Raw genomic sequence first — 14629 nt, 5'->3', positions numbered from 1 at the left:
TTTTAAGTCATTACGTCTACTTGTTAAGTGAGTATGCCTTAGGAAGAAACCCCAAGATACCATATACCAGAATACAAAGAAGAACATTACTTACTTGTTTTTTCTCATGATGACAGAGCACAGAAGAAAGTCGAAGGGCCTATATAGAAAAGAACAAGAGACTTGGTGAAGACTTCTTTTAGTGAAAAAAGATACAGACATTAAGAGAAGTAAGGAGAGAGGCTAGCCCCAAAACTACTTTCTGGTAAGATAAGTTATTCATGTATCTAATAAGAAAGTAAGTTAAATGCAAACAGAAAAAGTTATATGAGTACTTGTTGTTTAGCCTGAATAAAACAGAAGAAGAAGAAGACCGGAAGAAGCGGAGCAGGCAGAGTTTTGGAGCGGTCTCTTCTCTATCCCAATCCCCGTTTCCCCCCTTAGTACTTACCTGCTAAGGAGTAAGCAATCAACCTGGCAGTGGGGTTCTGAGAGGGGCATTGGGACTTAGCGGCATTCTGCTCCTGTGTGGTTCCTGGCTGTATATAGCAGCCCCTTGACAGAGTGAAGTTCCCACGTTGGTACAAACACCCGAGCAGAATGGCAGGAGGTTTAGACCTTAAAGATTTAGGCGAGATCTTGAGTAATATACAAAAGGAATTGGAGGCAGTGAGAGAGGAGAATATGATATTGAGACAAGAGATAATAACCTTTAAAACAGGAACACCAGCTTTGGGTGCTAGTCAAGCTTCCACATCCTTTGCAACGCAGAACACAAACACTAGCACACCAACCTATGCCCCTACACAAGTTATCCACTCACTATCCCCAGTAATTCCTCTTGTCCCTCCAGAGAGATTCAACGGAGACCCACAGAAGGCTCAAATTTCTTTGACCCAGTGTTCGTTGCATTTTATGTGCCGTCCTACGATTTTCCCTGATGCACAATCACGTGTGGCGTTCATCCTTTCCTATCTCTTGGTCCATGCCACTAGTGTCTAATGATGACCCAGTTTTATACAATTTAGATGACTTCAAAAAGGAATTGCTCCGCATTTTTGATCGGAGAACAGCATCCCAAGCCTCAGACAACGAACTGTTGGAAATAAAACAGGGAAACCGAGAATTAGTAGCTTATCTAGCCCAATTTAATAAACTGGTGGTCGAGACAAGCTGGCCTGAAGATAAGCGAGCTGCAGTTTTCTACAGGGGGTTACGAGAGGAACTGAAGGATGCCCTTTCGCAAATTCCGAATAGACCAACTGACATCTCAGCCATAGTGGATCTAACTCTAGAAATTGACTATCGACTAAGTGAGCGAAAGGGAGAGCGAAAATGGGAGTTTAGGTCTAGTGTTCCTCGTTTCCACCGAGACAAAACTGACTCTGCACGACCTGCCGAGAGTTCCACTGGAATTGAACCCATGCAAATTGGAGCAGTCAGGGGTCCCCTTTCTAAAGGGGAAAAGGAAAAAAGAAGATTAAACAAATTATGTTTATATTGTGGAGGAAGCGGACATTTTGTCAAACATTGTTTGAAAAGACCCAAGTTGCCTGCCAAGGAGAAGGAAAACTAGAGGCACCACAGGTATGCGGGGTTGGACCTGTGGATGCGAAAAGAGTAACAACTCCAATTAGTCACCAGTTAGCAAATATGTTACAAGTTTCTTCACCTCATTTGATAATGGCTGTAACCCTAAGGTTTCGAGGTATAATGTTGGATGGAGTCAATGTCATGGTGGATTCTGGAGCAACTGGTAACTTTTGCGATCTCAAATTTGCTGGTCAGATCGGATTACAATCTATACAAAAGGAGAAGAGCGAGAAGGTCCGAGCAGTCGATGGCACTGAATTGACTTCTGGACCAATTACCAGCCATACTGAATTGGTACACATGACCACTATTGAAAGCCATCAAGAGACATTACAGTTTAATTTAATAGACGCTCCTCAATTGCAACTAATCTTAGGCCTCCCATGGCTGACGGAACACAACCCGTTGATTGATTGGGGAGCCCGTACTATGCAAATAAATTCAGAATACTGCACCAAACATTGCTTTCAAGGTTCGACTCATTCTAAGATGACGACTCCGGCTACTCAGTTATGCACCAATGGAGGTTCAGTATGTGTGATCCAAACTACAGACATACCAGAGCCTTATCAGGATTTTGCAGATGTTTTTGACGAAGTTAAAGCTGAAACCTTACCCCCCCCCCCATAGACCTTACGACTGCAAAATTGACCTGGAACCTTGCACGAACCTACCATGCAGCAGAGTATATGCCTTAACTGAAAAGGAGAATGTCCACTTGAAGGACTATTTAACAAAACATTGGGAAAACGGTTTTATTAGACCTTCCCAGTCCCCTGTCTCTTCCCCCCCTTTTTTTGTGCCAAAGAAGGGGGGGGATCTCAGGACTTGCATTGACTTTAGGGCTATCAACAAGATCACGGTTAAAAATCGATACCCGTTACCTCTCATTTCAGTACTGATTGATCAAGTCAAGGAAGCCAAGATTTACACTCATTTAGATTTAGGAGGAGCGTATCATTTGATCAGACTCCACGAAGGAGATGAGTGGAAGACAGCGTTCAGAACCAAATTTGGGCTCTACGAATACCTAGTAATGCCCTGTGGTCTTTGTAATGCTCCTGCGGCCTTCCAGTACTGCATTAATGATGTGTTGAGCGACTTTATCGACCAATGTGCTATAGTCTACATCGATGACATCCTGATTTATTCTAACACCATTGAAGAACATTGTGACCAGGTCAGAGATGTTCTCCAACGCCTACGGGAGAACTCTCTATACGTCAAATTGGAGAAATGTCTAACAGTACTGACACGGTGGAATTTCTTGGCTTTGTACTTTCGCCTAATGGTGTTCAAATGGATGAACAAAAAGTGCAGGCATTAACGGACTGGAAATCCCCTACATGTATCAAGGATGTTCAAAGCTTTATTGGATTCTCCAATTTTTACAGAAGATTTATTCATGATTTCTCATCTAAGATACTCCCGTTGACTCGTATTTTGAAAAAAGGTGTTTAGTTTCAATGGTCTGAGGAAGCGGAAGAAGCCTTCCAGTCGATGAAGAAGAGTTTCACTACTGCACCAGTGTTACTCCATGCAGATCCTTCTGAGCCTTTTTATTTGGAGACAGACGCTTCCGATTTAGCCATTGGAGGAATACTTTCTCAGAGGCATAAGGACACTGGGCAACTGCATCCGGTAGCGTATCGATCACGCAAGCTTAACCCTGCAGAATGCAACTATACGATTACCGAAAAAGAACTTCTGGCGATCAAGGACGCCTTCAAGGATTGGAGGCATTACCTCATGGGGGCTAAGCATACTGTAACGGTGTTTACAGATCACCGAAACGTAAAAATTTTACGATCTGCTCGTACATTCACACCACGCCAGTTGCGTTGGTCTTTGTACTTCACCGACTTTGATTTTGTTATCACCTTTCGTCCTGGATCTAAAAATGGAAAGGCTGATGTACTTTGAAGTCTTGATACAGACAATTGATCTCCTGCCATTGACAATCAACCAATCATTCCCTATACCAAATTAATTGGAGCGATTTCCTTGGAACCTTTTGAGCATCATGTGCGGGACTTGATGTCGGAACTAGATATGGAAACTTGGGCCACCAAAGATTCTCAACGTTCCTTATCAGGATTCGGCCTTGTATTTACCCACCAAGGTCTTCCAGTTAAAAGCAATGCAGGAATGTCATGACAGTCCATTGGCTGGTCACAAGGTCATCTTAAAAACTGAAGATCTACTTAAACGAAAATTCTGGTGGCCATATATGTGCCGTGATGTTCGCCAATACGTTTTGGGATGTGAACTTTGTGCACGGGAAAAATCGGACAGACAGGCCCCCAAAGGATTTTTGCAACCCATGCCCACTCCTCCATATCCCTGGCACACAGTCTCGTTGGATCTGATTGTGGATTTACCTTCTTCCCATGGTTATGATACCATTCTAGTCGTGGTTGACACCTTTAGCAAAATGGCACACTTTGTACCCTTTAAGGGTACTCCCACTTCTAAACAACTGACACAACTTTTCAATCAACACATAATTCGCCTTCATGGGATTCCTAAAGTACTCATTTCAGATAGGGGTTCCCAGTTCCTCTCCCGGTTTTGGAAGGCCTACATCAAGGGTCTTAACATTGACCACCGTTACTCCACTAGTTTTCACCAAGAAACTGATAGTCAGACTGAACGCATTAATCAGGAATTAGAACAACACCTCAGACTTTATTTGTTAGATGACGAAGGTGATTGGCCTGATCATTTGTGGACGGCGGAGTTTGCCTATAATAATGCCCTTAATGTATCCACAGGCTGCTCCCCCTTCTTTACAAATTCTGGCAGACATCCTAACTCCCTTGCTAATTTTGACGAGGTTACCATCCCTGCAGTTCAAGATATTGGCAACCAATCAACTAAGATCCATCGCACAGTAATTCAGAATTTGTCGGTCGCGAAGGCTCGTTACAAACACTTCGCTGACCGAAAATGTAAAAAGGCTCCTGAACTTCATGTAGGTGATTTAGTCTGGTTGTGCACAAAAAATCTCAGACTCAAAGGTCCTCGTAAATTTCAACCTCGTTTTATGGGTCCTTACCCAATTGAGAAAGTCATAAACCCAGTCACCTATCGACTATCTCTTCCCAGTACTACGAAAATTCATCCTGTCTTTCATGTTTCTTTCCTGAAGCCAATTCATCCAGGGTTGCGTAGGTCTTCTCCTCCTACTCCTTTCCTCCTTCATGGTGAGACTGAATATGAAGTTAAAATAATTCTAGATTCAAAAATCATTCGCAATGAACTCTTTTACCTCATTGACTGGAAGGGTTATGGACCTGATGAGCGTTCTTGGGAAAAGAGTACAGATGTCCATGCTCCCCGCTTAATTACAGCCTTCCATGCCAAATTCCCTGCCAAACCCAGACAGGAGGAAACCCCGTTGGGAGGGGGTACAGTCAGGAATCACGGGAGGTTTCCTCCTCATACCTCCTCGGTGGCTTCTACCCTCTCATTCCAAACTCAAAGAGTCATTCATCCATTAAGTTGGAGTGCTAGTTGGCACCGCAAAAACTCCAACATTACTGCCAACCTTTTTTCACTGCAACAGCTTAATGCTGTTTAGCAGTCTAGTCCTCCATGCAATCAAGGTCTGGTGAAATGCTCACCAACATTCTACTGCGCACTTTACCGAAGATTCCTCCAGGAGAGCATCTGAAAAAGGAGCGTCGTGTTAGTTAGTCAGGGTAGAATCGAATTACCCGGGTTTAGCTTCATCGGTAAAGTCACAGTTGTCAAATAAAAGGTTAGGAAATAAAGTTTGGTTTTTCATAGAGTAGAGTTGTTTAAACGACAGCCAAGCACAGCCTTTATTCAGGAAATAAATGTACTAAGAAATATTCTCTAGTCAAGTTGACACGGGCGTGACCTTTCAACATGTCGTGTCTCAGAGATTATTTATGAGCCTCATTAGAGAAATAATTCTTTCGAAGGTTTAATGCTTGCACATTTTCCCTTCCTGCAGCATTGAACCTTGCATTTAAAAGATAAGAATTGAATATTCGAAGCGAGCATTTCATCTTCATGCTGCTGGAGTTAAAAGCTTATCAATCATTCACTTTGACACTCGCAGTTAATTAGTTCTAGGAACCAAGCTTGTCTTGTGCCTAATGGAAGAATAAACAGGTGTAAAAGCTTTTGGCACTGAGTTGTTTATTCTTCAGAACCACACAATAATTTGACTTCTTGGCTTCTCAGAGCTAAAGGTTTCCCAACAGAAATACTTTTGGCAACCAAGGCAAATCCTCTCATTAGCCCTTAATAAGAACATTTAATCTGCGCCCCCACCTACTAATAAGATTCTATATAAATACGTTTGGAGGGTTGGTTTTTGTAGAGAAGTGAAACAGTCGGCCAGCAATTCAGAACCCCAATTTTAAGTCACTACGTCTACTTGTTAAGTGAGTATGCCTTAGGAAGAAACCCCAAGATACCATATACCAGAATACAAAGAAGAACTTTACTTACTTGTTTTTTCTCATGATGACAGAGCACAGAAGAAAGTCGAAGGGCCTATTTAGAAAATAACAAGAGACTTAGTGAGGACTTCTTTTAGTGAAAAAAGATACAGACATTAAGAGAAATAAGGAGAGAGGCTAGCCCCAAAACTACTTTCTGGTAAGATAAGTTATTCATGTGTCTAATAAGAAAGTAAGTTAAATGCAAACAGAAAAAGTTATATGAGTACTTGTTGTTTAGCCTGAATGAAACAGAATAAGAAGAAGACCGGAAGAAGCAGAGCAGGCAGAGTTTTGGAGCGGTCTCTTCTCTATCCCAATCCCCTTTTCCCCCCTTAGTACTTACCTGATAAGGAGTAAACAATCAACCTGGCAGTGGGGTTCTGAGAGGGGCATTGGGACTTAGCGGCATTCTGCTCCTGTGTGGTTCCTGGCTGTATATAGCAGCCCCTTGACACACGCTCCTCTCTGGAGGGAGAGTTGTAGCCCACACTGTGTACCTTGCGGTCAAAGTGTGCAAGAGGGAACCCAATGATGAAGCATGTCACCTTCGGGTGAGTGAGGGTTCTCGTCTTTAAGACAATGATTGTCCCTTTAAGGCATGATTTTCCTAATTTCTTTTCCCTTGTAATACTTTTTTGGTGTCAATTTACGATTTGGGTATAGTTGTCGAAACCATTCGGGTGTTTTTTGTGAGAATTGCCGTTTAGGAGTGGTGCCTTGGATGGTAACAATCTCTACTGAGTTGACCTTATAGTGAGATTAATCACCATACAGTCAGCAGTTCAAAAATCTGCCTGTGGCTAACTGAAGGGAAAACCAATGAAGTGTAAAAGATGGAAGAAAAGATTAAGGTCAGCACAGTCACCTAAAAACATGAAACAAGTCTAGAAATAGCAGCGTTGATCCCCATAAATACCAAATTCGAAAAGGCAACATGCAACCTAGTAACTTAAAAAAAAGGAGCTACCTGAATTTTGTGTGGAAGACATTAACCAAAGAAACTGTGATGGTAGGAGGTGTTGGGGGTGGTAGGAGGTTAGGTGAACTGAAAGCAACTGCAAATGGTGGGAGTTGTTGTGGGTGGTGGGAGGAGATTAGGTTAACTGAATGCAGCGCTGTGTGAAGGGAAAACTAAAGAAGCATAAAAGAAGGAGCAAAAGATCACAGGTCGCACAGTCACTTAAAAACATGAAACAAGTCTATAAATAGCCGCTTTTGATCCCTGTAAATAATAAATTCAAAGGGGTAACCTAGTAAGTGAGAAAAGAGGAGCTACCTGAGTTTTGTACATGCAACATTAACCACAGAAGCTGCGAGGGGTGGGAGGCACAGGGAGATTAAGTTATGTCAAAGCAGCACCACACGCCGGCGAGCAGCAAGGAGAGGGCTAAAGAAAACAAGCTGTGAGGGGTGAGAGGTGTTGTGGGTTAGGCTTCGAGATTAAGATAACTGAAAGCAGTGCTGTGCACCGGCGAGCAGTGAGGATAGGGCTTAAGAAAAATTAGTGCTTTCAAACAAAATATATGGCCACTAATGAAAGGATCCATGTAGCAGAACCAGTAGCTGGGGTGGTAACAAAACAGCCACAAGGTGGGACAAATATACACTATTCACCTACGAAAGCAATGCAATTTGTAAAGCAAACCAAGCAACCAATAAAAAAGAGGTTTGCGTGTGTGTTTAATCTCCACAGAGGAGGGAATACAGCATGTCACGCAGAGCAGCGCATACGCACTGGTCTGGGCTCGACCTAACAAAAACAGTATTATGACAAGTACAGAGTATTAATCAGAAACATTGATCAGTTCAATTTCTTTGTTCCCTGACTATTCGAATAAAATACGTTTTGAAGAATTGGAAAGGGTGGGATATGACAAGTTTAGTCGATGTCAGAGTAGGTGATGAACAGGATGAGCCAAGAGATTACACATCCAATGGAGTGCGGGGAATTATGTAGAGGTTTTAGAGACTAGGTGAAACTGAAGAATTTGAAAGTTATGAAGCTCTGGCTTAAAGTGGAAAGTTAAAAGATGGTCTTGGGATTGTTCGGTTAACAGACCGAGGTTAGCTGGTATAATCCAAGCACTTGTTTCACAATCCCAAATGCACCAAATAACTAAGCCAATGTCAGCTCTTGGAGGTCAGCAGAAGCAGTTTATTAATACAGCCAGTGCTTAATTTTGAGCCGGTGGTTTCTGGTGCTCAGCACTGGCACTTAATCAACACAGGCATTTTTCATGAGCATTGGTTAAGGACACATTCATTTATAGTAGGCAGTGGGAGATTAAGTGACTTGTCCAGAATCACAGGATGTTGAGCTGGCGCCGAGACTCTAACCTGGTTCCCATCTCCAAAGTCGGACGCTCTGGCCAGTACGCCACATTCTCGTCCCACTTTCATGGTTAGTACTTGGTTCAGTTTTAGGGGGCGCTAACAGGAGAAAGGGGCTAGTACAGGCTACATCCTGATGAGAGCCCAGGCACTATATTTGTTTTACAAATTAACCACTGAATACAGCATGACCAAGCATGTCAAATATGCAGCATTCTTCTAAGAATATGTAAATTAGACATTGACATTGTAGTAGAGCATACAAATTTAGCGATCAGTGGCTACGTCAGTATGTATTTATTGAATACGTACCTTTACCACAACACCCTCTATTTTCTATATTTTACTCACTAGCCGATCCACGTCCTGTAAACTGGCAAGTCATTCTTTGTTGACTCAATGGTCATGGGGTGCGAGTACTGTGCGTGACCTGAATGGCACCTTAACTTCTTTTCCCTATTGCACTTACTGTTTTGCATTCCAAGTACTGTAGTTTTAGAACACCTCCTCCATTGCCCCTACGATTTGTCCATTAACAGTATCAAGACAAGAGAAGGAGAGTGAGGAATTTAATCAGACTGTCACACATTGTTTATGCAACTAAAATATACATGCAACAAGTTTGGCAGTCTGTGAAAAAAAGGTTTTACATCACTTATGTTCTTTTCTTAAATTCAGCTGTATACCTATGTAAAATGTAAAACTATGTCAGTGGTTCTTAACCTTTTGAATTCTATTGATCTCCACTTAATTATTACTGGAATCCTGTGACTCTAGAATAATAACAGGCTTGTGCTGGAGCAAAATAACATATATTCCTAATGCCCTCCAGGAACTCACTACCCAAAATATAATGTATACTAAAGCGCAGTTACATTTCAAAGGGGGAAGGGGATGGGGATAAAGAAGAGACAGCCAAAACAGTGGTTCCTCTCCAAGAAGGTTTCTTCTTTTCTTCAGTTTAGCTTTCTATATGCCCTACTCATGATGTCTGGAACTGCAAAAGAACATTAATAAACATGTATTATCCTGTTCTGCTTTTTTGCTAACATTCTATATTATTCTCATGTATTTATAACATACCCAAACTGCCTTAGACTATTGCTCCTCTTTTATGCTGTATACAAGTATTTCTTCTGGTAAATAGCAATGCTTCTGTATTGTTATTCGTTCATTAAATCTCTAACTCTTGATTGGTTCTCTCGATTTGCCCATCTATCTCTGGATGAAAACTAGTCGAATAGCGGGTTTCTATGTGTAGCACACTGGTGAAAGCTCTCCAAACTTTGGGTACAAACTGGGAGCACCTGTCTGTTATTATACTCTCGGGTATGCCATGAATTCGGATTATGTGTTAATTAAAATGCTAAGCTCTGGGAATACCTTTTAAGGAAATAAAATATGTCATCTTAGAGAAATTGTCTACCCAAACCAAAATTGTATTATATCCTTGTCTAGAAGGTAGGTCTACTATGACATCTAAAGACACAGTGTGTCAAGCGTATGGTGGAGTGGGTAAGGGCTGCAATAACCCCTTTGGTGCCTGTCTTTCTGATTTTCCCAGAGCACAGATCTCGCAGCTAGTTATATACTGAAGAATTTCCTGGTTCATCTGCGGCCACAAAAAGCTTCACTTATTTAGGTCTTTGGTTTTTGTAATTCCATTATGCCCTGCCAAAGGGCTGCCATGGCATTCATACAAACCCTAACAGCCTGATTCATGTACGGGCCGTTTTGCGTGTCCCTAATATCGATTTATAGCGACTCGCTATAGAGGAAACGCAAAACGGCATTCATGTACTTTTCGGGGAAAAAATAGCGACTCGCACGCGGGCGCTAAAGCCGTTAGCGACCAACTAAAAAAGCAGAAAAATCGCTATTCCCGGCTACCTGCGATCGGGAATGCGACTCGCAATCCCGTGCGATCGGGAATGCGACTCGCAATCCCGTGCGATCGGGAATGCGACTCGCATTCTCGCACGATCGGGAAAACGGGAAGACGCATTCCGAGCACCGTGATGACATCACATCCAGGAAGCAGGCAGTTCCCACCCCCAAACACCACAGTGACGCTATCCTACGAGTGAGCACGTCGGAAAGCAGACGCCTAACCAGCGATAGCGACTCCAGAAACGCCTGAAATAGCGACCGCCATGTCTGAGGAACCTGTCCCTGGCCCCAGCAACAGCGCAGGACGAAAGCGAAAGCTCAAGTTCTCAGAGCAGGAGCTCGAGAACCTAATTGAAGGGGTGGTGACCAACCATGACAGGCTGTTCGGCCTCAACTCCAGGAAGGTCCCAGAGCAGGACAAGCGGAGGATCTGGCTGGGAATAGCCTCCAGCGTAAACTCGGTGGGTGTGGCCGATAGGTCATTGGAGGAGCTAAAGAAGCGCTGGTATGACCTCCGAGGTCGTGCCAAGGAGAGGGTGGCGGAGCGCCTTGGTGAGGCATCGGGCACTGGAGGTGGCAGACCGACAGTCCCACCCAACACACCCCTGGAGGACCAGGTTGAGAACACCTTGGAGAGGGAGGCGTGCGTTGGCGTGACCCCTCTGGACTCCTCCCGCCCCACCCAAGACACCCAAGGTAAGTGGCATGCGACTGCGACCCTGTCCCCTATGACCGTCCCTGACCAAATAGGCTCACTCATTGGCCCTTAGTCATGCCTATGTTGTGCATCAGGAAATGCCCTGAAGCATTGTGGGAGATGTAGTATGTCCACAATGTAGTAGTACCACAATGCAGCCAGAAAGGTTCCAAAGTACGCAAATCCACAGACATCCAGGGAATGTCACCCAGCATGCATGTAACATCTGCACGTCTGACAGTCACATGCAACTAATGAGTATCCACTTACCCTCACAGGTGGCGCAGATAGCAGTGACAGCGAGAGGCTGCAGATTGATGAGGAGGCCCAGGAGGAGGATTCACAACCCGAAACCCAGGCACCAGCCCCTGCCGCTGCACCAACACCAGCAGCCAGGCCCCCCACCGTACCTGCTCCTGCATCTGCCGCTGCACCAACACCAGCAGCCAGGCCCCCCACCGTTGTGGCCCCTGCATCTAGCATCCCACCGGCAGCCAAGGCCAGGCCCCCCACCGTAGCTGCATCTGGATCTGCCGCACCACCCGCATCCAAGGCCAGGCCCCCCCACCGTACCTGCTCCTGCATCTGCCGGCCCACCGGCTGCCAAGGCCAGGCCCCCCACCGTACCTGCTCCTGCATCTGCCGGCCCACCGGCTGCCAAGGCCGGCCCCCCACCGTACCTGCTCCTGCATCTGCCGGCCCACCGGCAGCCAGAGCCAGGCACCCCACCAATGTGCCTCCAGTTCCTGCCGCACCAGCAACACCTGCTGCGACACCACCTGAAGCTCGTGCAACGAGATCTGGGCCTGCGACAGCGGCAACACAGCGGCCGATCAGCAGGAGGGGCAATGGGCATCTCCATGCCTGTATGAGCGTCGAGCGGCGCATGCTCAGAATCCACCAGCGCCAGTCGCAGCAGCAAGGAGCCATCCAGCTCCAGCTGCACAAAATTGGCCGCAATGTGGCGGGAGTTGGAGACAGGATGGACCGCATGACGGCGGCCATGGGCCGCATGACTGCAGCCATGGAGGAGAACACTGCTGCGCTCATCAAGCACCGCAGTGTAGCAAGCAGGCGCCACCACCAGCTAATGAGCGGGCTGTCGTCCTATAGTAGGTCAAATTATGTGGCAGCAAATGCCACCACCCAGTTGTCGCGGCGCTCTCTCACCCAGCAGCACCAACTGGTCCACTGCTGCGAGGACATAACCAGGGTCCTGGAGAACCTAACCACTGCCGTGACGGCACTTCACACACCTGTGCTACCGGCCACTGTAGGGGGAGACGATGCCAGTGAGGGTGCCTCCAGCGTGAGCAGCCAATCTGCCACGCAGGTCCCGCCGCCTAGGTGCAGCACCAGGGCAACGCCTGGTACAGGTGCCCAGGATGAGGATGAGCCTCACAGGCGCCTGGGCATTACGCGCCGGAGGCGCCTTTGACACTGTCTGAGGGACACTGGCACAGGCTGACGCTAAGCCTGCCAAGAACCTTCACACTGCAGTATGCAGGAATACTGTAATTTGTAAATAGTTGAAACCATAACCTTTTTCTTGTGAATGAAACAAATACATTTATTTTGCTGCACACATTAGCCTTGTGTAATCATTACATTTTGCATGCAATTGTGATATGTGGGGTGGGGGAAGAGGGTGGGCTAGAAATTGTTCGCTGTGATGTGGTTGCGACGTCTGTGGCCTTCAGCTGGGTTCTCCCCGCGTGCATGGTGCGCATGTGCTGGTGGCCGGTCGTCCCCCTCAGATTCACTGCCTGAGATGTCAACAGGTATCCGGCGCTTGGTTGCAATGTTATGAAGCATTGCACAGACAGCCACAATGCGGCAGCACGCTGCAGGACTGTAATACATCGCCCCACCTGTCTTGTGCAGAATACGGAACCTGCTCTTGAGCAGGCCAAATGTCCTTTCTATACAGTTCCTTGTCCGGATGTGCGCAACATTGTAGCGCCGTTGCTGAGGTGTGGCAGGGTTGAGGTAAGGGGTCAGGAGGTATTCCCGTAGGGCGTAGCCACTGTCACCTGAATGAGAGGAGCAGATGTTGATTGCCTGTGCAGCGCAGTTACTTCATAGCAATGTGACATTGTCGACAAAGTGTACTTACCAAGTAGGTGTCCTTCCCCAAACTCTCCCCTGAGCAGTCGTGTGTGGAGTCCGCTGTGCCTGAAGATAAAGGAGTCATGGGTACTCCCTGGGTACTGGGCCACAATGTCAGTGATGATGGTCTTGGCATTGCAGACCATCTGTATGTTGAGGGAGTGGTAGGACTTCCTGTTGCGGTACATATACTCCGTGGCAGCTGGTGGGCAGATGGCGACGTGGGTAGAGTCTATGCAGCCGAGGACATGGGGAAAATGGGCGACATTGTAAAATTGTAGTTTTGTCAGGTCCAATTCCTGTTGGCTCGTGGGAAATGTGATGTGGCGGTGGAGCTGGCTGAGCATGGCGTCAACAAAAGTGTGGAGGCAGCGTGACATGGTGGGCTGGGATATCCCCCCAGCAGCGGCTACTATGCCCTGGAAACTGCCGGAGGCCAGGAGGTGCAGGCTGCACAATACCTGCACATGTGTGGGCACAGAATTGTTTCGCCTTGTTGGGTGCTGCATGATGGGGTCGAGTTCTTGTATCAGCCAGGTGATCATTTCCCCATTCAGCCTGTATTTAGCATAAATCTGTTCTCTGGTTTGGCCCAGCAAGGTGACCCGCTGCCGGTAAATCCTTTCCTGCCTCATGCGTCTCCTCCGTGCTGCTCGCTGTAGCCTTCGCCGCCTCACCACCATGTACATCCCTGGCATTGTGGAACGCCTAATGCTGCTGCTGAATGTCCTTATGTGTGATTGGTCAGGCCTGGACCTGTTGGTGATTGGCCAACAGTTTTTCAAATTTTACTTAATCATGGCTTTTATGGTTACCACCTGCTTTGAGTTGTCCTTAAATTGCGCCGCGCAAACGTGCGAATTTGCGCTTTTTCGCTATTGTATTTTTTTCATGAATGCCGATTGAGACAATATTGCGTTTCGCTATTCATTTCGCAGATTCCGTGGTTGGTCGCTATTTCCATATCGCTAATGCTCGACTACCCGGAGTCTGCGACTATTATAGCGTAATCGCTATTTAAATCGCTATTCTGTGTTTGCGAATTCGCTATTTTGTACTTGAATGCCGATTCCGTGTTTTGCACCCGCAATTGCATTTTCGCAGCCATTGCGGGCGCAATTTCGCTTCATGAATCAGGCTGTAAGTCTGTAATTTTGTAGTGGGAAAGTACTAAGCTCCATCTTAATAGAGTAACTGGTCTCTCTTCTTGGATCTAACTCTGCCCATTCTTTAATCTCTTCCGAATTCAAGGATCAAATGATTTGTTCTTCAAAGGTCTCTTTGGAAACTGCACCTATTATCTTTTCTTGAGGGATTACCGTCTGATCTTCGCTAGAGTTTTTCTTATTTTCCGTATCCAATCTTGACAAAGCATCTGACTTCCCACCCTTAGTTCCAGTTCTGTACGTGATAATGAAATTATAATCTGCAAAGTACAATGATTATCTGTCAAGTTTCTATGATTGGTAAATACCATTACTGTGTGTCTAGCACTCATTAATTTGTGCCTCCATTCCTTAAAAGCATCTTTAAAGACCAATAATTCTTTTTC

Source organism: Lissotriton helveticus, chromosome 10 (assembly GCF_964261635.1).
Source record: "Lissotriton helveticus chromosome 10, aLisHel1.1, whole genome shotgun sequence".
NCBI classification, from domain to species: domain Eukaryota; kingdom Metazoa; phylum Chordata; class Amphibia; order Caudata; family Salamandridae; genus Lissotriton; species Lissotriton helveticus.
This window is presented reverse-complemented; position numbering follows the sequence as displayed.